General features: G+C 45.2%; 1 long non-coding RNA gene across 1 annotated transcript; it reads right to left on the bottom strand.

The window, feature by feature from the left end:
- Positions 1-5,862: 5,862 nt before the first annotated feature.
- On the bottom strand, positions 5,863-8,176 carry LOC125525631 (uncharacterized). The gene is made up of 4 exons (XR_007291390.2): positions 7,882-8,176; positions 7,619-7,795; positions 7,097-7,156; positions 5,863-6,143 (listed from the first exon to the last, which is right to left on the bottom strand). It is a non-coding gene; the product is annotated as an uncharacterized LOC125525631 (long non-coding RNA).
- Between the last annotated feature and the right edge of the window lie 12,211 nt (positions 8,177-20,387).

Below are 20,387 nucleotides of genomic sequence, written 5' to 3'. Positions count from 1 at the left end.
TGTTGTAGCCAGGTGGTAGTGGTAGATGACCCATGGTGTACTCGAGGTCGAGGCCGACCACTTGCAACTTGTCCTCGGCAAGGAACTGCTCCATAGTTTGTATGGAGCTCTCCACCAAGACCGGATCATTCGTGTACACCACCGAGAGAGCCTTCCCCCTCACGTGGGTGTCCACGACGTGTTGCATGGTGAACTGCCCGCCGTTGTCGTCGTCGGCCGCTGGGAGCGCCATTGGAGCCACGAGGAGCGTCGTTGGAACCGCTGGATGTCCTCTTTGTATGTGTCCTCGTGGGTGTACTTATTGTGTTGTGTGACACGAGAGATGAAGGTAAATGGCCGCAGGAATAAAAGGGGGCCGGGCGGCGTGGATTCTTGGAGCGTCCGCATGGCAGTTTTTGCAGCGTGTAACTGCATCATCGCGCCGCGTCCGGGACTACCGCATGCACACGAACGTGCGTGATCGTGCGCCGGCCCCAAACACTGGCAGGGCACGTGGAGGGACGAGAGCAGAGCACCTGGAGGGACGCGAGAGCAGAGCACGCCACGGCCGCCTGAACTGCAAGCAACCACACGCATAGAGCAGTTGAACACGCAGGAAATGGTCGCCTACAAGCCGGCCAACAGTTGCGTCGCTGCGTAGAGAGCGGCCGTGTGCTACCACCTCTATCTAGTCTATAGTCCCCTTTATATTCTATGCCATACTTTGCCCTCAAATTTAACCAACAAAATGTTGATGCATGTTATAAAAATTATATAATTGGAAACTATGTTCAAATACGAATCCAACTATATAATCTCCGGCGACATGCATTCGTATTTTATTAGTTATATTATGCTTATGAACTAGGACGGGGCTATATTAGGTAATTAAATAACAAATGTTTTTTTATTAACCGTATGTGTATGTGGCCTTTCGTCCTCCTCTCGCACGTCTTGTCACCCCGCTGCCGCAGACGGCTTATAGCACAAGCTTGCGCAGCACGCAGAGGCGTTCTTTTGGCCAAACGGTGGTGCCAATGAATCATCGGTGAGCCCATTCGCACGCAAGCTTATCGCCCGACTCGGTGAAATCCCCAAAAATCCCAATGCTTACCGGCCTGCTATAAAAACCCTCACGGGCGGCGAGTCCTGCGTCGCATTTTCCGCTCCCTCCCTGTAGCTTATATCATATGCTTCTCCCACAATCGCCAATGGCACCGGTCCGTCGTCGTCACTCAGCCACTCCGCCGTTATCAGAGGACAGCTCCAGCTGGGAGGCTACACCGCGGCAATGGTGCAGTCCCCGGGGTAGTGTAGTGCGCGTGGCGTCCCTGTTGGGTGTGCGTGGTTCCCGTCGGCAGCTGTTGCCGGCCGGCGTTGCAGCCACACCACCGTCGAAAGCCAGGTCCATCGCCTGCTCCACCACTGTGGCCTGAAGGCGGGAGGTGGCCGTCATGGCCGCCACCCTACTGCCGGCCACCGTGGCCATCACTCGCTCCGCCACCGTGGCCCGAAGGCAGGAGGTGGTGGTTGTGGCCGCCACCCCGTCGTCGACCTCCGTGGCCGCCAGCCCACCGTCGACCGTCGGGGTCATCACCCGCTCCGCCACTGTCGCCCGAAGGCGGGAGGCGGAGGTGGATGCCCGCACGTGCCTCAGTGACCTTGCACACTACACCGAGTTCCTGCGAGAGGAGGAAGAGCGCCTCGTCGAGCATGCAAAGAGCCTTACCGCTACCATGGCTGCGGCAAACGCCTCCTTAGAGGTGAGGAATCAGGAGATCTATAAGGAGAACCACTGCTTCGAGAGGGGTCGTCTGGAGCGGCAGAGGGCATTCAAGGTGAGCGTCCCTGAAGCTACAACAGCGGCAGGCATCGTATTGCGGTTGCCCAGCTCGTCGGTAGGCTCCTCCTCCTCCGCCTCTTACTGAGCGCGCTCGACAGAGGAGAGGCGGCCAAAAGTAGTACAAAGCCCCTTCGTAGTAGTAGTAGTAGTAGTATTAGTATTTAGGGGCTATTTTGTTCAGTTCATCTGACTATAGATGTGGTGGAACTGTACAACGTACTTAAAATTAGCTAGTATATATAGTTGAACTAGCTATTTCAGTATGTGGTTGGCAAAAATTGGGGAAAAGTTTGGTCGGTTCAGCTATCGAGTTAAACTGTTTGTATAAATTAAGAACGAATGCTTAATTACTGAATTTTAGTTGCAAAAATTGGATACTGCTAGTGATTTTTAGCTTTATATTTTGACAAATTACAGTGTTACAAGGTTGACAAATGGCAATGTTACTAGATCAACAAATGTCAATCTTTCTAGTTTGACACATGGTAACATACCCAATATGACAGATGCAAATCACACCAAATTGTTTGTAAGTGGTCGCATACGGTTCATCCAAAAGAACCGTTTGCGTTGAAGAGATGCACAAATTCTTCTCTCACTTTGCATCATGTCGTCCCGGGGTCGACGGGCGGGGGCGTGAAGAAGCAGCTGGCAGCGCTGAGAGGTAGCATTCGGCAGCGGCGTCCCATGCCACTGAGGGGGCCGCGCGCACGGAGAGGAAGGCGGGCGGCCATGGAAGACAAAGGGCTTGCTTCCCAGTGAGCCTGCGTAGTGTACAGTTCGCACGCTTCCTGGTGAGCCTGCGCATTCGAGGACAACTTGCACTCCTCTCAGTCAACCAGCGCATGGGACTGCACTCGCACGCCGCTCGTTCAGTCAAGGTCAAGCAGTTGTCCGCACGGCACCTCCTACAGCCATGAAAATCGAGACACGTGGCATCACATGAATGGTTAACAGAACACACATGGTTTGTATTATACAAACATTTGAGGTATTAAAGTTGCAGCTATTTTTTCAAAATGCCTTTGTTGGCTGTCATTATTCGAGTGCGCCTTCTCTCCAAATGGACACGAAAAATACCACATCATGTCAGGTGCCATTCCATGATAGCATGCCAAGTTTCATGAATTTCAGACGAGTTTTGGATTTACTAGAATTTAAAAACCAGGCATCTCAATGTTTTGCCGGCAATCAACGGTGCCCTGGTGTTTGAAATTCATTCTGATTTCTTGCATGGGACCTAAGCATGCACCCAAGGACACAGATATGATTTTTCAACCAATTTATATGCACTGGAGCATGTGCATGTAGTTCAAATTTGAATTATGCACATAAATGCATTGAAAACTCAGTTAATGCAAAAAAAATGTCCAAACGAACCCCAAAAATCACAAAAAATGACACAACACTCCTATTGTTCTATGTTGACACGAGAAATTTTTTGGAAGCAATAAGAGGCAATGGATATCATTTCGTCCCCAAAGGTGGGACGTTCCCTACCGAAACCATCATGCTTGTTGTGAGAAGCTCTGGTTTGTGAGAAGCATATACACAAACCTGCCCCAAACGGGACAAAAAATTTACCACGACATGTTGATGCCGCTCCATGAAAGCATGCCAAGTTTCATGAATTTTAGACGAGTTTTGGATTTACTAGGATTTAAAAACTAGGCATCTCAATGTTTTGTCAGCAATCAATGGTGCCATGGTGTTTGAAATTCATTCCCATTTCTTGCATGGGACCTAAGAATGCACCCAAGGACACAAATTTGATTTTTCAACCAATTTATATGCATTGGAGCATGTGCATGTAGTTCAAATTTGAATTATGCACATAAATGCATTGAAAACTCAGTTAATGCATAAACATGTCCAAACCAACCCCGAAAAATCACAAAAATTGACACAACACTCCTGTTATTCTATGTTGATACGAGAAAAAAATTGGAAAAAATAAGAGGCAATGGATATCGTTTCGTCCCCAAAGGTGGGACGTTCCCAACCCAAACTATCATGCTTGTTCTGAGAAGCTCTGGTTTGTGAGAAGCATATACCCAACCTGCCCCAAATGGGACAAAAACTTTACCACGACATGTTGATGCCGCTCCATGATAGCATGCCACGTTTCATGAATTTCAGACCAGTTTTGGATTTACTAGAATTTAAAAACCAGTCATCTCAATGTTTTGCTGGCAATCAAGGGTGCCCTGGTGTTTGAAATTCATTCCCATTTCTTGCATGGGACCTAAGCATGCACCCAAGGTATTTGATTTTTCAACAATTTTATATGCACTGGAGCATATGAATGTAGTTCAAATTTGAATTATGCACATAAATGCTTTGAAAACTCAGTTCATGCATAAAAATGTCCAAATGAACCCCAAAAAATCAAAAAAAATGACACAACACTCCTGTTGTTCTATGTTGACACAAGAAATTTTTTGGAAGTAATAAGAGGCAATGGATATCGTTTCATCCCCAAAGGTGGGACGTTCCCTACCGAAACCATCATGCTTGTTGTGACAAGCTCTGGTTTGTGAGAAGCATATACCCAAACCTGCCCCAAATGGGACAAATTTTTTACCACGGCATGTTGATGCCGCTCCATGATAGCATGTCAAGTTTCATGAATTTCATACGAGTTTTGGATTTACTAGAATTTAAAAACCAGCCATCTCAATGTTTTGCCGACAATCAACGGTGCCCTGGTGTTTGAAATTCATTCCTATTTCTTGCATGGGGCCTAAGCATGTACCCAAGGACACATATTTGGTTTTTTAACCAATTTATATGCACTAGAGCATGTGTGTGTAGTTCAAATTTGAATTATGCACATAAATGCATTGAAAACTCAGTTAATGCATAAAAATGTCCAAACGAACCCCGGAAAATCACAACAGTTGACACAAGAATCCTGTTGTGCTATGTTGACATGAGAAAAATTTTGGAAGCAATAAGAGGCAATGGATATCGTTTCATCCCCAAAGGTGGGACGTTCCCTACCCAAACCATCATGCTTCTTGTGAGAAGCTCTGGTTTGGGAGAAACATATACCCAAACCTGCCCCAAATGGGATAAAAAATTAACCACAACATGTTGATGCCGCTCCATGATAGCATGCCAAGTTTCATGAATTTCAGACGAGTTTTGGATTTACTAGAATTTAAAAACCAGGTATCTCAATGTTTGCGGCCAAGTGACGGTGGCAGGGTGTTTGACATTCATTCCAATTTCTTGCATGGGACCTAACCAGGCAACCAAGGACACAGATTTGAATTTTTCAACTAATTTATATGCATTAGAGCATGTGTTTGTAGTTCAAATTTGAATTATGCAAATGAATCCACAGAAACTCAGTTAATGTATAAAAATGTCCGAGTGAACCCTGAAAAATCCCAAAAATTGACACAACACTCCTGTTGTTCTATGTTGACACTAGGAAAAAAAATTGAAATCGAGAAGAGGCAACGGATATCGTTTCATCCAAAAAGGTGAAACGTTCCCTACCGAAACCATCGCACTTGTTGTATGAGAAGCTCCGGTCTATGAGAAGCTTATACCCAAACATGCCCCTAATGGGACAAAAAAATTACCACGACATGTTGATGCTGCTTCATGATAGCATGCCAAGTTTCATGAATTTCGGACGAATTTTGGATTTACTAGAATTACAAAAGGAAGTACATGGATGTTTGCCGGAGAGCCACGGTGCCGTGGTGTTCGAATTTCATCCCCATTTCTTGCATGGGAGATAAGCATAAACCCATGGACACATATATGATTTTACAACCCATGTTGGTGCCCCGAAGCATGTGCATCTAGTTTAATTTTGAATTGTGAACCTGAAATGGGTAGAAAACCAATTTGATGTATAAAATGTTCAAACAAACTCTGAATAATTCCAATTCTTTTATGACACACATATAGTTGCATGTTCACTCCAGATAAAAGGTCTAGCAATTCAAACACCATCCATTGCCGCTGTGACCCCATTATGTAATTCAATTGAAGATGAAAAATCAAGTAGATGTAACGACCAAACCTCAAAGGATTTGAGTCTCTGTTCTTACCGTGCTAGTCCCTGGATCAAGCTCGCTAGCACACACAGTATAGATGAATACCAGAATAGCAAGTGCGTCATTTATTACATCGTATGATCTAGAATATATAAAATAAAACAATCTGCATAGCACTTGGCTAGCTTTATTCAATCAAACAGTGGAAAGTAGCAGAAAATAACGATCAGTCCCATCATAGCCCACTGGCGATGCTGAGTGCAGACTCGCGACCCTAACAGTACCTTACTCTTCATCTGAATATCCTGCAACATGAGACGTTGCATCCATATAGGTCAATACTTGGAATGTATTGGCAATGTATTGGCAAGTTACACAGGAGTAATAATAAAGCAGACCTAGATGTATATGCATAGAATATCAAAAGGAAGGCTTGAGGGTTTATTTTTGCAGAAAGCTGATTTTGTCCTCATAACTACCTAATAGTCAAATTTTTATTTAGTTCTTTTATTACTGCAATTAAATACACAAGGTTGAGTTGGCAAAAAATCAACTCCAACCTACCCTTTTATTAAGTTGCCCACAAATATTATTAAGTGTCACATCTGTCAAGATCATCCAACAACTGTAATGGCATAGTAGCTCAAAGTTACCCATAACCGGGGGCACGGCTAATCGTGATTAGTTTTTTTAATACTCTGTAGAGTTTAGTACGCTTTACCCACTGGACCCAACCCGAAGATTGAGATGAAGTCTTTCAGAAGCAGTCCCCTAGTCCCAACAGGAGGCCCATCCCAACTATTATATTTACATCTGCCGGCACATCCGGGTAAGGGTCCCACAACTGATCAACTAAGCCAGAGCCCATTTAGCCAGTGGTCGCACATGGAAGCTACTAGTCACTAAGTCTGTCTGATCTTTTTGAGCCTGGGTGGCCGTCCACTTACATTCAGAGGGTATAAACCATGATGTTCTTGAAACCACCCTAGCAATACCACTTCCGCCCCGAGGTGAATTAAATCCTGAGTTACTACTCAAATTATTATATATATAATCCTCACATAAGCTCAATTAATACATGAACCAACCCCGTCTACAAAGCATAGCAAAACTACAACTACCACGATCTGCAATGACGGGAGATAGCTCAACAATATAGCAAAATAATATAATAATCCTATACATGCATATATTCAAGGCGTTATATAACTACATGCATAGAAAACAATAGGTAAAGGATGATCAAGGTGTAACTTGCCTTGGTTCTGGTTCAGAAAGTCACACTCCTGACAATAGCTCGCGTCACACTCCGGACAATCTACACGTTTCACACAATTCAACAAATCAATCACCGGAACACGAATAGAACCAAAACAAAACCAACAGCAAGAAAACCATTTTTGAAACTCAAAACAGCAGCATAACAACACCTAAAATGCACTATGGTCACAACGGAAAAAGAATCACTCGATTCCGATAAACGGTTTGAAAGATACGGCCTCCGGAAGGTTTAATTCAAATTCAAATGAATTCAAATTTGAAAAGTGCAAACATGTGCAAAGTCGGTACTGACATAAAGTGCTGGCTTTTGTGAGATCATAGGAAAAAGAATTATCTAAATTGGGCATATATACTAAAAGATATAGCTAGTTGAAGTTAGAGTTGAAAACTGAAAAAGAACAAAAAGAAAACTCTGTTCTGGAAACATTGTGGCGTTTACTGTAGCGGTGCCAAGTGTCAATGCATGATTGGCTGCAAGATTGCATGCGCGCATGCTCACCAGCAAAATGGAGAAAACGGCGGCGGCAGCGTCGGGCGTAGGCGGCGGCGGCTCTCCGGTGGTGCTCCGGCGAAGGTGAGGGGACGGACGGATGCGGCATTCGTCGGTGGTTGGGATGGTGAGGTTAAACGGCGACGGCGCGAACTCCTGCGTGCTCTGGTGCTTCGGCTCGGCGATCTGCAGGTCACCCCGATTGGTCAAACGAGTGCGGATTCGAGTGGGGTTCCGAGGGGAACAAGTGGAGCGGCTGGGCGTGCTCTTACGGTGACTGAAACGAGCGGAGAAGACGACGGTGGCTCGAGCTCCACGGCGAGATCTGAATCGCCCTGTAGAGACGCACGGACGACGGAAGGGATCAGAAAGGCTGCGGTAGGGTTTTCCGGGGTCTTGGCTCGCGTGCGGTTTCCCAGGGGTCCACGGGGTGGCTTGGCGCGATGGATTGAGCTCGGACTCAAGCTCCCTGGTGCGTGCGTGCGCGCGGCGGCGCGTCCGGCTCGGTGAAGGACGAACAGGGTGCGGTGCGGGCGATGCGGGTTTCGGGCGCGGTTCGGATGCGGGTCGGGCACGGGCGGTCCCGCTGTCAGCGGCTCAGGCTGGAGGCGGCAGGCGATGTGAGGAGTGCGGGGCTGTGCGAGAGCTAGGTGGTCCTCGGATGCGCGCGGTTGATGGGCCACGCTGCTGGGCCGCGCTGCGGCGCTATGCTTCGCTGCTTCTCTTTTTTTTAAACAGAAACAACAGCAGTAAAACAAAATAAATAAAATAACATACACAATATAAAATATAAATAAAAAAACCTAGACACACAGTAAAAAATAGCCCTATAGCTATAAACTACAGGAACACTAGTTCCAATACTAATGCAATTTTGTAAAATCCTTTTGATGCAATAGGTCACTCAAACACCAATAAAAACCACAAATAAAATACTTTGAAGATTGCAAAAATTACCAGAACATATCAGATGAACTGGAAATAATATTCTGCACATTATGAACATTTTTACAATATGGGAGAAGTCACGTTATCTCCAGTCCAAATAAATTGCCTTTTTGTTGCATAATGAAAAGAATATTGCAGAAGAGCAAATAATGCATGGAAAATACGATATGCATATGAATGATCTATTAACATCCTAATTTAGGAAAATTGGGATGTTACAAACCTACCCCCCTTAAGATGAATCTCGCCCTCGAGATTCGGGCTCGCTAGCAAATAGGTGTGGGTGATCCTGCTTGAGATCTTCCTCTCGTTCCCAGGTAGCTTCCTCCTCTGTGTGATGATCCCACTGAACCTTGCATAACTTGATTGTCTTGGTGCGAGTAACTCTCTGTGCTGTCTTCAGAATCTTAACAGGCTTCTCCTCATATGTCAAATCACTCTCCAACTGAATTGCCTCAAGTGGCACTGTGTCCCTCAATGGAACATCCATCATCTCTGCATGGCACTTCTTCAACTGAGATACATGAAACACATTATGAACTCCTGACAAGGATTCTGGCAACTCCAGCTGATAAGCTACCTCTCCTCTACGCTCCAAGATCTTGTAAGGCCCCACAAAACGTGGTGCTAACTTACCCTTGATTCCAAACCTCTTAATTCCACAAAGTGGTGAAACTCTAAGGTATGCACGGTTTCCTACCTCATATGTCACCTCCTTACATTTTGCATCAGCATAACTCTTCTGCCTGGACTGTGCTATCTTCAGCCTATCACGGATCAACTTGACCTTCTCCTCAGCATCTCTGATCAAGTCTAGTCCAAAGAATTGATGCTCTCCAACCTCATCCCACATCAATGGTGTCCTGCACTTCCTACCATACAATACCTCAAATGGTGCCATCTTCAGACTAGCCTGGTAACTGCTATTATATGAGAACTCTGCATAAGGTAAATTATCATCCCAACTGGACCCATAGTCCAAAGCACAAGCTCTCAACATATCCTCCAAAATCTGATTTACCCTCTCTGTCTGCCCATTTTTCTGTGTATGGAAAGCTGTACTGAACTCTAGCCTGGTGCCCAAGGATTCATGCAACTGACGCCAAAATTTGGATTTGAACTGAGTACCTCTATCATACACTACCTTCCTTGGAACTCCATGCAGACAAACAATTTTAGACATATAAATTTTTGCTAGCTGAGCACTGGTATAAGTAGTCTTTACCGGGATGAAGTGAGCGACTTTACTCAAACGATCAACAACTACCCAAATAGAATCATATCCTGACCGAGTCCTGGGTAGACCTATAACGAAATCCATACCAATATCATCCCACTTCCATTCAGGTATAGGCAATGGTTGTAACAAACCTGTTGGCCTCTGATGTTCTGCTTTAACTCGCTGGCACACATCACATGTTACAATATAACCAGCAATTTTGCTCTTCAGGCTAGGCCACCAAAATCTTTCCCTCAAATCCAAATACATCTTAGTATTACCTGGGTGAATAGAATAAGGTGAATCATGCGCCTCCTGAAGAATCATCTTCCTGATATCTGCATCTTGAGGTACACAAATACGCTTCTTAAACCATATGGATCCATGTTCATCCTCATGGAAACCTTCTGCCTTACCTTTAACCATATTCTCTTTTATCTCAGCAATCTCCTTATCATTCTTTTGAGCTTCTCTGATCCTATCAAGCAAAGTAGGATTTACCTGAAGTGTTGCTAAATATCCCTTAGGAACCATCTCCAACCTGAGATTCCTGAACTGTTCACATAACTCGGGTGGCATATTATCAATATTAATTGCATTAGCATGGCTCCTACGACTCAATGCATCAGCAACAACATTAGCCTTGCCAGGATGATACTGCACATTCAAATCATAATCCTTAATAAGATCCAACCATCTCCTCTGCCTGAGGTTCAAATCCTTTTGAGTAAAAATATACTTCAAGCTCTTATGATCAGTAAATATATCACAATGATTACCAAGAAGATATGGCCTCCAAGTTTTCAATGCATGCACAACTGAGGCTAACTCCAAATCATGTGTAGGATAATTATGCTCATGATTCTTAAGCTAACATGAAGCATATGACATAACTTTACCTTCCTGCATCAAAACACTGCCAAGTTCTTGACGAGAAGCATCACAATATACCTGGAAGTCCTTATGTATATCCGGCAGAGTTAAAACTCCTGCTGTAACCAAACGCTGCTTCAATTCCTGAAATTTGGCTTCACATTCATCAGTCCAAACAAACTTCTTCTCCTTCTTCAATAATTCAGTCATAGGCTTTGCAATCTTGGAAAAGTTCTCAATAAACCTCCTGTAATAACTTGCAAGGCCCAAAAAGCTGTGAATCTCTCCAACTGTCGTGGGTGTCTCCCACTATGTAACTGCAGCAACCTTAGATGGATCAACTGCAACTCCATTACCTGACACAACATGTCCAAGGAATGCTACCTCATCTAGCCAAAACTCACATTTGCTGAACTTGGCATATAGCTGATGTTCCCTCAGTTTCTCCATTACCAAACGCAGATGCACCTCATGCTCTTGCTTATTCTTGGACACCAATATATCATCAATGAAAACAACCACAAATTTATCCAAGAACTCCATAAACACCTTGTTCATCATATTCATGAAGTATGCAGGGGCGTTAGTCAATCCGAATGACATAACAATATATTCATACAACCCATACCTCGTGGTAAAAGCAGTCTTGGGAATATCTTGCTCACGAATCTTCAATTGATGATAACCAGAACGAAGGTCAATCTTAGAAAACACAGTAGCTCCCTCCAACTGGTCAAACAGATCATTTATCATAGGAAAGGATACTTATTCTTAATGGTTACCTCATTCAGAGAACGATAATCAACACACATCCTCAAGGTCCCATCCTTCTTCTCCACAAACAAAACTGGAGCTCCCTAAGGTGATGAACTTGGGCGACTAAATCCTTGTGCCTGCAATTCTCTTATCTGCTTCTTCAATTCTTCCAACTCTTGAGGAGGCATTCTATATGGTCTCTTTGCAATAGGTCCAGTGCCTGGTATTAAATCAATAAGAAACTCAATGTCTCTATCTGGTGGCATACCTGGCAACTCCTCTGGAAACACATCTGGATAATCCCTCACAACTGGCACCTCTTCCAGGCTACCCCCCTTAAGAGAGTTCACCTGCACCTGATTACGCTTATACTTACACACATATTTGATCCTCTTCCCTCCTGGTGCACTGAGAGTAATAGATAGACTGGCACAATGAATATGACATTTATATAACTGCAACCAATCCATACCCAAAATAATATCCAGACCTTGTGACTTCAATATAATCAAATCCGTAGGAAAATCATGCTTTCCAATAGACAAAGTCAACTGATGGCAACCAACACCTGCTATCATCTCAGCTCCTGGGGAACTCACTCTAATAGCCATACTAAGTGTTTTGGTTGGCAATCCATGTTTATAAACAAATACCCTCGAAATAAATGAATGTGATGCACTAGTATCAAAAAGAACAAGCGCGGGTACTGAGTTAATCAAGAACTTACCAATCACTGCATCAGGTTCATTATAGACCTCTCAACATTAACATGGTTGACATGACCCTTTTGGAAGGGGTTTGGCTTGCTGACTCCTGAATCCCCATTACCGTTCTTGATCCCTGGACAAGCATTGGAGTAGTGGCCCATCTGCCTACACTTATAGCATTAAACCTGGCTAATATCCCTCTGCACAGGCATACTCTGGTGGCTCTGGTTATTATTCCCTCCATTACCATTACCATTACCTCTACCATTGCCGTTGTTACTCTTGTGCCCATTGTGATGATGGTGGCCTTTATGGTTGTGGCCATTCCCTCCATGATGATTATGTCCATTACCTCCATTGTGATTATGCCCATTACCTCCATTACCATGATATGAAGTGCGTGGCTTCTGTTGTGGTCCTGAATTATACTTATTATTGTTGTTGTACTTCCTCTTGCGATTCTCTATGGCATGTTGCTTTCCCTCTAGCACAATAGCCTTATCAATCAAATCCTGACAATTCCTAAAAGTGGCCACTGTCAACTGAAGGCTCAACTCATCATTAAGGCCCTCCAAGAATTTCTCCTGCCTAGCTGCATCAATGTTAACATCATTAGGAGCATAACGTGCAAGATTATTAAATTCCTCCACATAAGCATTAACAGTGCGACCTCCCTGGCGCAAACTACGAAACTCCTTCTTTTTCAGACTCATAGCACCAGCAGACACATGTGCAACACGGAAGGCATCCTGAAACTGAGGCCATGTGATAGTAGCAATGTGATAAGTGACCAAGTAGTTGTCCCACCAAGCTGCAGCAGGACCCTCCAACAAATGTGAGGCAAACCTCACCCTCTCTGCATCAGTGCATCCAACCGTCTCCAGGTTCCTATTGACTGCATGGAGCCAGTCATCAACCACAATAGGTTCAGGGGAACTGGAGAACCTCTGAGGATTCAACTTCAAGAACCTGGTAAGCACATCCACAGGTGGTGGCGGCGGCGGATTGTTGTTGTTATTGTTGTTGTTCTGGTTCTGAGTAAGCAAGTGGATCAACTGGGCCTGTCCCGCAATAACCTGCTGTATGTATGGTGGTACTCCATTGCCATTGTTGTCTCCTCCTGCAGTATTGCGTCTAGTATCACGCCTCGGCGGCATCTGGTGGACAAGCATAGAAGAGTTATAGATATAATAGGGCCAAGGCTATGTATATATAAATGTATTCTACCCATATGCATAATATGATCAAGCCAACAAAACACAACAACGAATAACACCAACAAACAAACAACAAACAATATGGTAATATTTTATATATACAGTCGAATAATTTCGACACTAAGCAATTTAACATACAACTACCAATCAAGCAAACAATCTAGTATCTTCATACCATGAAAGTGGGCATAATCAGATACGCTAACACCATAACATTGCAATATAAAACAAACATGAATGGTGGTCTCAGCACTAGTTCCTACTTACCTGTTCAAGATACATGAGGGGGTTAACTAATAAACAACAAGAAATATAACTAGCTGATAAAATAATTTTCACTCCTATGGCTTTTCTAATCCATTTTCTAGTGTCACGTCCTACAATCAACACACTGCTCTGATACCATCTGTAAGGACCAAACCTCGAAGGATTTGAGTCTCTGTGCTTACCGTGCTAGTCCCTGGATCGAGCTCGCTAGCACACACAGTATAGATGAATACCAGAATAGCAAGTGCATCATTTATTACATCGTATGATCCAGAATATATAAAATAAAACAATATGCATAGAACTTGGCTAGCTTTATTCAATCAAACAATGGAAAGTAGCAGAAAATAACGATGAGTCCCATCATAACCCACTGGCGATGCTGAGTGCAGACTCGCGACCCTAACGGTACCTTACTCTTCGTCTAAATATCCTGCAACATGAGACGTTGCAGCCATATAGGTCAATACTTGGAATGTATTGGCAAGTTACACAGGCCTAATAATAAAGCAGACCTACATGTATATGCATAGAATATCAAAAGGAAGGCTTGAGGGTTTATTTTTGCAGAAAGCTAATTTTGTCCTTATAACTACCTAATAGTCAAATTTTTATTTAGTTCTTTTATTAGTAGAATTAAATACACAAGGTTGAGTTGGCAAAAAATCAACTCCAACCTACCCTTTTATTAAGTTGCCCACAAGTATTATTATGTGTCACATCTGTCAAGACCATCCAACAACTGTAATAGAATAGTCGCTCAAAGTTACCCATAACCGGGGGCACGGCTAATCATGATTAGTTTTTTAATACTCTGCAGAGTTTAGTACGCTTTACCCAACGGACCCAACCCGAAGATTGAGACGAAGTCTTTCAGAAGCAGTCCCCTAGTCCCAACAGGAGGCCCATCCCAACTATTATATCTACATCTGCTGGCACATCCGAGTAAGGGTCCCACAACTGATCAACTAAGCTAGAGCCCATTTAGCCAGTGGTCGCACATGGAAGCTACTAGTCACTAAGTCTATCTGATCTTTTTGAGCCTGGGCGGCCGTCCACTTACATTCAGAGGGTATATACAATGATGTTCTTGAAACCACCATAGCAATACCACTTCCGTCCAGAGGTGAATTAAATCCTAATTTACTACTCAAATTATTATATATATAATCCTCACATAAGCTCAATGAATACACGAACCAACCCCGTCTACAAAGCATAGCAAAACTACAACTACCACGATCTGCAATGACGGGAGATAGGTCAACAATATAGCAAAATAATATAATAATCCTATACATGCATATATTCAAGGTGTTATATAACTACATGCATAGAAAACAATAGGTAAACGATGATCAAGGTGTAACTTGCCTTGGTTATGGTTCAGAAAGTCACACTCCTGACAATAGCTCGCGTCGCACTCCGGACAATCTACACGTTTCACACAATTCAAAAAACCAATCACCGGAACACGAATAGAACCAAAACACAACCAATAGCAAGAAAACCATTTTTGAAACTCAACAACAACAGCATAACCACACCTAAAATGCACTAAGGTCACAACGCAAAAAGAATCACTCAATTCCGATAAACGGTTTGAAACATACGGCCTCCGGAAGGTTTAATTCAAATTCAAACGAATTCAAATTTGAAAAGTGCAAACATGTGCAAAGTCTGTACTGACATAAAGTGCTGGTTTTTGTGAGATCATAGGAAAAAGAATTATCTAAATTGGGCATATAGACTAAAAGATATAGCTAGTTGAAGTTAGAGTTGAAAACTGAAAAAGAACAAAAAGAAAACTCTGTTCTGGAAACACTGTGGCGTTTACTGTAGCGGTGCCAAGTGTCAATGCATGATTGGCTGCAAGATTGCATGCGCGCGTGCTCACCAGCAAAATAGAGAAAACGGCAGCGGCGGCGGTGGGCGTAGGCGGCGGTAGCTCTCCGGTGGTGCTCCGGCGAAGGTGAGGGGAAGGACGGATGCGGCGTTCGTCGGTGGTTGGGATGGTGAGGTTAAACGGCGACGTGGCTTCCTCTGCTGGCTGCGGTCACAGCGTGAACTCCGGCGTGCTCCGGTGCTTCAGCTCGGTGATCTGCAGGTCACCCCGATTGGTCAAACGACTGCGGATTCGAGTGGAGTTCCGAGGGGAACAAGTGGCGCGGCTGGGCGTGCTGTTACGGTGACTGAAACGAGCGGAGAAGACGGCGGCGGCTCGAGCTCCACGGCGAGATCCGAATCGCCCTGTAGAGACGCACGGATGACGAAAGGGATCGGAAAGGCTGCGGTAGGGTTTTCCGGGGTCTTGGCTCGCGTGCGGTTGCCTAGGGGTCCACGGGGTGGCTTGGCGCGATGGATTGAGCTCAGACTCGAGCTCCCGGGTGCGTGCGTGCGTGCGGCGGCGCGTCCGGCTCGGTGAAGGACGAACAGGGCGCGGTGCGGGCGATGCGGGTTTCGGGCGTGGTTCGGATGCGGGTTGGGCATGGGCGGTCCCGCTGTGAGCGGCTCAGGCTGGAGGCGGCAGGCGATGTGAGCACTGCGGGGCTGTGCGAGAGCTAGGTGGGCCTCGGCTGCGCGCGGTTGATGGGCCGCGATGCTGGGTCGCGCTGCGGCGCTATGCTTCGCTGCTTCTCTTTTTTTTAACAGAAACAACAACAGTAAGACAAAATAAATAAAATAACATACAAAATATAAAATCTAAATAAAAAACCTAGACACACAGTAAAAAATAGCCCTATAGCTATAAACTACAGGAGCACTAGTTCCAATACTAATGCAATTTTGTAAAATCCTTTTGATGCAATAGGTCACTCAAACACCAATAAAAACCACAAATAAAATACATTGAAGATTGCAAAAATTACCAGAACATATCAGATGAACTGGAAATAATATTCTGCACATTATGAACATTTTTAAAATAGGGGAGAAGTCATGTTATCTCCACTCCAAATAAATTGCCTTTTTGTTGCATAATGAAAAGAATATTGCAGAAGAGCAAATAATGCATGGAAAATATGATGTGCATATGAATGATCTATTAACATCCTAATTTAGGAAAATTGGGATGTTACAGTAGATCGTACACAGTTTACTATCACCAACCGTGTGAGATGTAGCACAAAATATCCTGGAGCACCGTCGGTGTATAGTATGTGATAGAGGCTAAGGTGTCCCGTCTTTCGATGAGATGGTGGCTATCGTTTTGGAGGAAGTCGAATTTGAGGATCCGACTACGAACGTGCGAGGACGTCGCGCCTTAGCAATCGCTAAACCAACTCCGAGAGGTTATTGACCACGCCGGAGCATGATCAACCTGACCACGAAGGTCTGTTTCCTGCAGGCAAACGAAGAAAAATTAAGAAACTAAGATTGCAATCTGGATATTGCGAATATAAGAGGAAAGCTTTATTGATCAAAGGTGGGGTTCTGTGACGCCTTTGTCTGGTCGTTGAACACAAACGAAATACGCGATGTTCCACCTATGGTGAACTTTAATCTAATCAAAACCCCAAAGTCTAAACGACGCCCTAAGGGTTGTATATATGGAGGAATAGGGGGGAATTTCGTGGCCCTTGGAGGAGGGGTCTGAAACCAACCCTAACTCTTGTTTCCCTACACATACGGACTCTAAAAATAGCCTATACTTAAGTATTTAGAAAATACATGGGCCTGGCCCAAAAATAAGGTGACGCAGCACCTAGGATAGCCTCTGGACGAAATTTATGAAGTGGCATCTTGTGTATTTCATCCAAGGCTTCATGCAATCATTATGGTGGCTTCAAAGTCCTGGAATCATCACTTGTAACTCCGTTCTTGTTCCCGTTGCGCACGCCATCATCTGCATGCTTGAACTTGCTCCAAGGTTCATCTTTCTTGTCCAAGCTAGACCCTTCATTTGTAAGCAAAACAAATTTATCCAATTTAGGCAGCATCATATTCTCATGAACATTAGAATTGTTACCAAGAAACGAAAGTACCTAGTTATTTATTGGCGTGCACGAGCTCTAGTAATTGGTCCAGTATGTATAGCAGCAGGGGCTGTGGGTGTAACCATGGTATTGAAGTCCTCATCAGTACGCCTATGGCTTACGTGAGAAGGTGTGCGGCTATAGTCCACAGCCGGCGTCTCAAGCACACTAGCTCGTTCCCCAAATATCATTTCACTGTTCAATCGTTGCCGGTGAAAGATGGGCACGTGGACCCGCGTCGTGAGGGAAACTTCGGTGGCCCACTCCGGCGAGAGCGCGGACACAACCGCCATGTGCGTGCTTACAAGGTGCATGAGCGCCACCGCAATCTGCGAACGGGCGGCCATGGCAGCCCAAATGGCCGCTATTGCTTCTCAGGTGGCGGCAGCAACATCTGGCTCGGGGATAACAACTGGAGGGAGCGGCACAACAGCTGTCCATTTAGCAGCGGTGACCTTAGCCCTGATGGAGGCCGCTCAAGACCATGTCGAGGCTACCCACGCCCAGCTCCTTGCGTTCACCTCACAAATCGAATCAAGCTTCTCTGATAACGGTCGGCAACCCACGACCGAAGAGCTGGCAATCGCCGAGAGCGTTCAAGCAGCCATCCATTCCTCCGCCATGTACCTTGCAACGACGGAGCTCGTCCAAGCCCAGATCGCGTCCGCCCATGCCCAGCTCGTGGAAGCCCTTTCCAAAGAGATGGCAGACGGACATGGTGAGATGCTTGCCAATTATGGTGCGATGGATGCCATGGAGCCCCTTCCCCAGGAGACCGTCGGGCGCGAGCTGGACATGGAGGCGGTGACGGAGATCGATGAGCACTAGCCATAGTATTACTCTTTGTTTTGTTTAATTAAGAGCGCCGATCTTTAATTTGTTAGAGTAATGTTTAGGTCAGCTAGCTCTGTTTCATTGCTAAACTTGCTCGATTAAGAACTTAGTCTCCTTTACGTACCCAAATTATGCAATGACTTGGATGACCACTGTAACCATGGAATTTTGAACCAAAATTTTTGACGTTCAAACTCATCACACATGGGTTAAGCTATCTGAATTGTTTTGTGATGTTCACATATCGTACACAGTTCTAAATAACGGACCATGTCTGATGACACTTTGCGCGCCAGTTTTTTCATTGAAGTGATTCCAAATTTTCGGCTTCCGTGGAAATATCTACCTCCCCGCCCCCTCCCCCTTACCAAAAGCCACATTTCCCCTGTTTCCGCCTTCCTTTCCAAGTTGAAACCTTCAATCCTTGTGTGACACCCCCGATTTGACCGTACACTAATCATACACACAAACGTGTAGGATCAAGATCAGGGACTCACGGGAAGATATCACAACACAACTCTACAAATAAAATAAGTCATATAAGCATCATATTACAAGCCAGGGGCCTCGAGGGCTTGAATACAAGAGCTCGATCATAGACAAGTCAGCGGAAGCAACAATATCTGAGTACAGACATAAGTTAAACAAGTTTGCCTTAAGAAGGCTAGCACAAACTAGGATACAGATCGAAAGAGGCGCAGGCCTCCTGCCTGGGATCCTCCTAAACTACTCCTGGTCATCGTCAGCGGGCTGCACGTAGTAGTAGGCACCTCCCGAGTAGTAGTAGTCGTCGTCGACGGTGACGTCTGGCTCCTAGGCTCCAACGTCTGGCCGTAGCAATCGAGTATAGAAAGGGGGAAAAGAGGGAGCAAAGCAACCGTGAGTACTCATCCAAAGTACCCGCAAGCAAGGAGCTACACTACATATGTATGCATTGGTATCAAATGGATTAAGGGTATCATATGTGGACTGAACTGCAGGATGCCGGAATAAGAGGGGGATAGCTAGTCCTACCGAAGACTACGCTTCTGGTAACCTCCATCTTGCAGCACAAGAAGAGAGTAGATGGTAAGTTCACCAAGTAACATCGCATAGCATAATCCTAACCGATGATCCTCCCTTCGTCGCCCTGTGAGAGAGCGTGACCGGTTGTATCTGGCACTTGGAAGGGTGTGTTTTATTAAGTATCCGGTTCTAGTTGTCATAAGGTCAAGGTACAACTCCAAGTCGTCCTGTTACCGAAGATCACGACTTTCAAATAGATTAACTTCCCTGCAGGGGTGCACCACATTTCCCAACACGCTCGATCCCATTTGGCCGGACACACTTTCCTGGGTCATGCCCGGCCTTGGAAGATCAACACGTCGTAGCCCTACCTAGGCACAACAGAGAGGTCAGCACACCGGTCTAAATCCTATGGCGCAGGGGTCTGGGCCCATCGCCCATTGCACAACTGCACGTTGCGAGGGCGGCCGGAGAGCAGACCTAGCAACCTCCATTACAAAGGAAGTTGCGTTACGTGGTCCAACCCGGCGCGCGCCGCTCAGTCGCTGACATCATGAAGGCTTCGGCTGATATCACGACGTCGAGTGCCCATAACTGTCCCTGCATAGATGGTTAGTGCATATAGGCCAGTGGCCAGACTCAGATGAAATACCAAGATCTTGTTAAATGTGTTATCTTGAAATAACCGCGAACACCGACAAGGGCCAGGCCCACCTCTCTCCTAGGTGGTCTCAACCTGCCCTGTCGCTTCGCCACAAAGATCCACACAGAGGGTTGTTGGGACAAAGGTCCTTTCAGCCCCCAATCCGTGAATCACTCGCGGGTGCTCCACGAGCCGACCCGACTTTAGTCACCACATGTATCATGTATAAAGTATATAGTATATACCCGTGATCACCTCCCGAGTGATCACGGCCCAATAGTATAGCATGGCAGACGGACAATAATGTAGGGCCACTGATGATAAACTAACAT

This window comes from Triticum urartu, chromosome 1A (genome assembly GCF_056163025.1).
Source record: "Triticum urartu cultivar PI428250 chromosome 1A, HENAU_Tu73, whole genome shotgun sequence".
Classification (NCBI taxonomy): Eukaryota; Viridiplantae; Streptophyta; class Magnoliopsida; order Poales; family Poaceae; genus Triticum; species Triticum urartu.
This window is presented reverse-complemented; position numbering and strand designations above follow the sequence as displayed.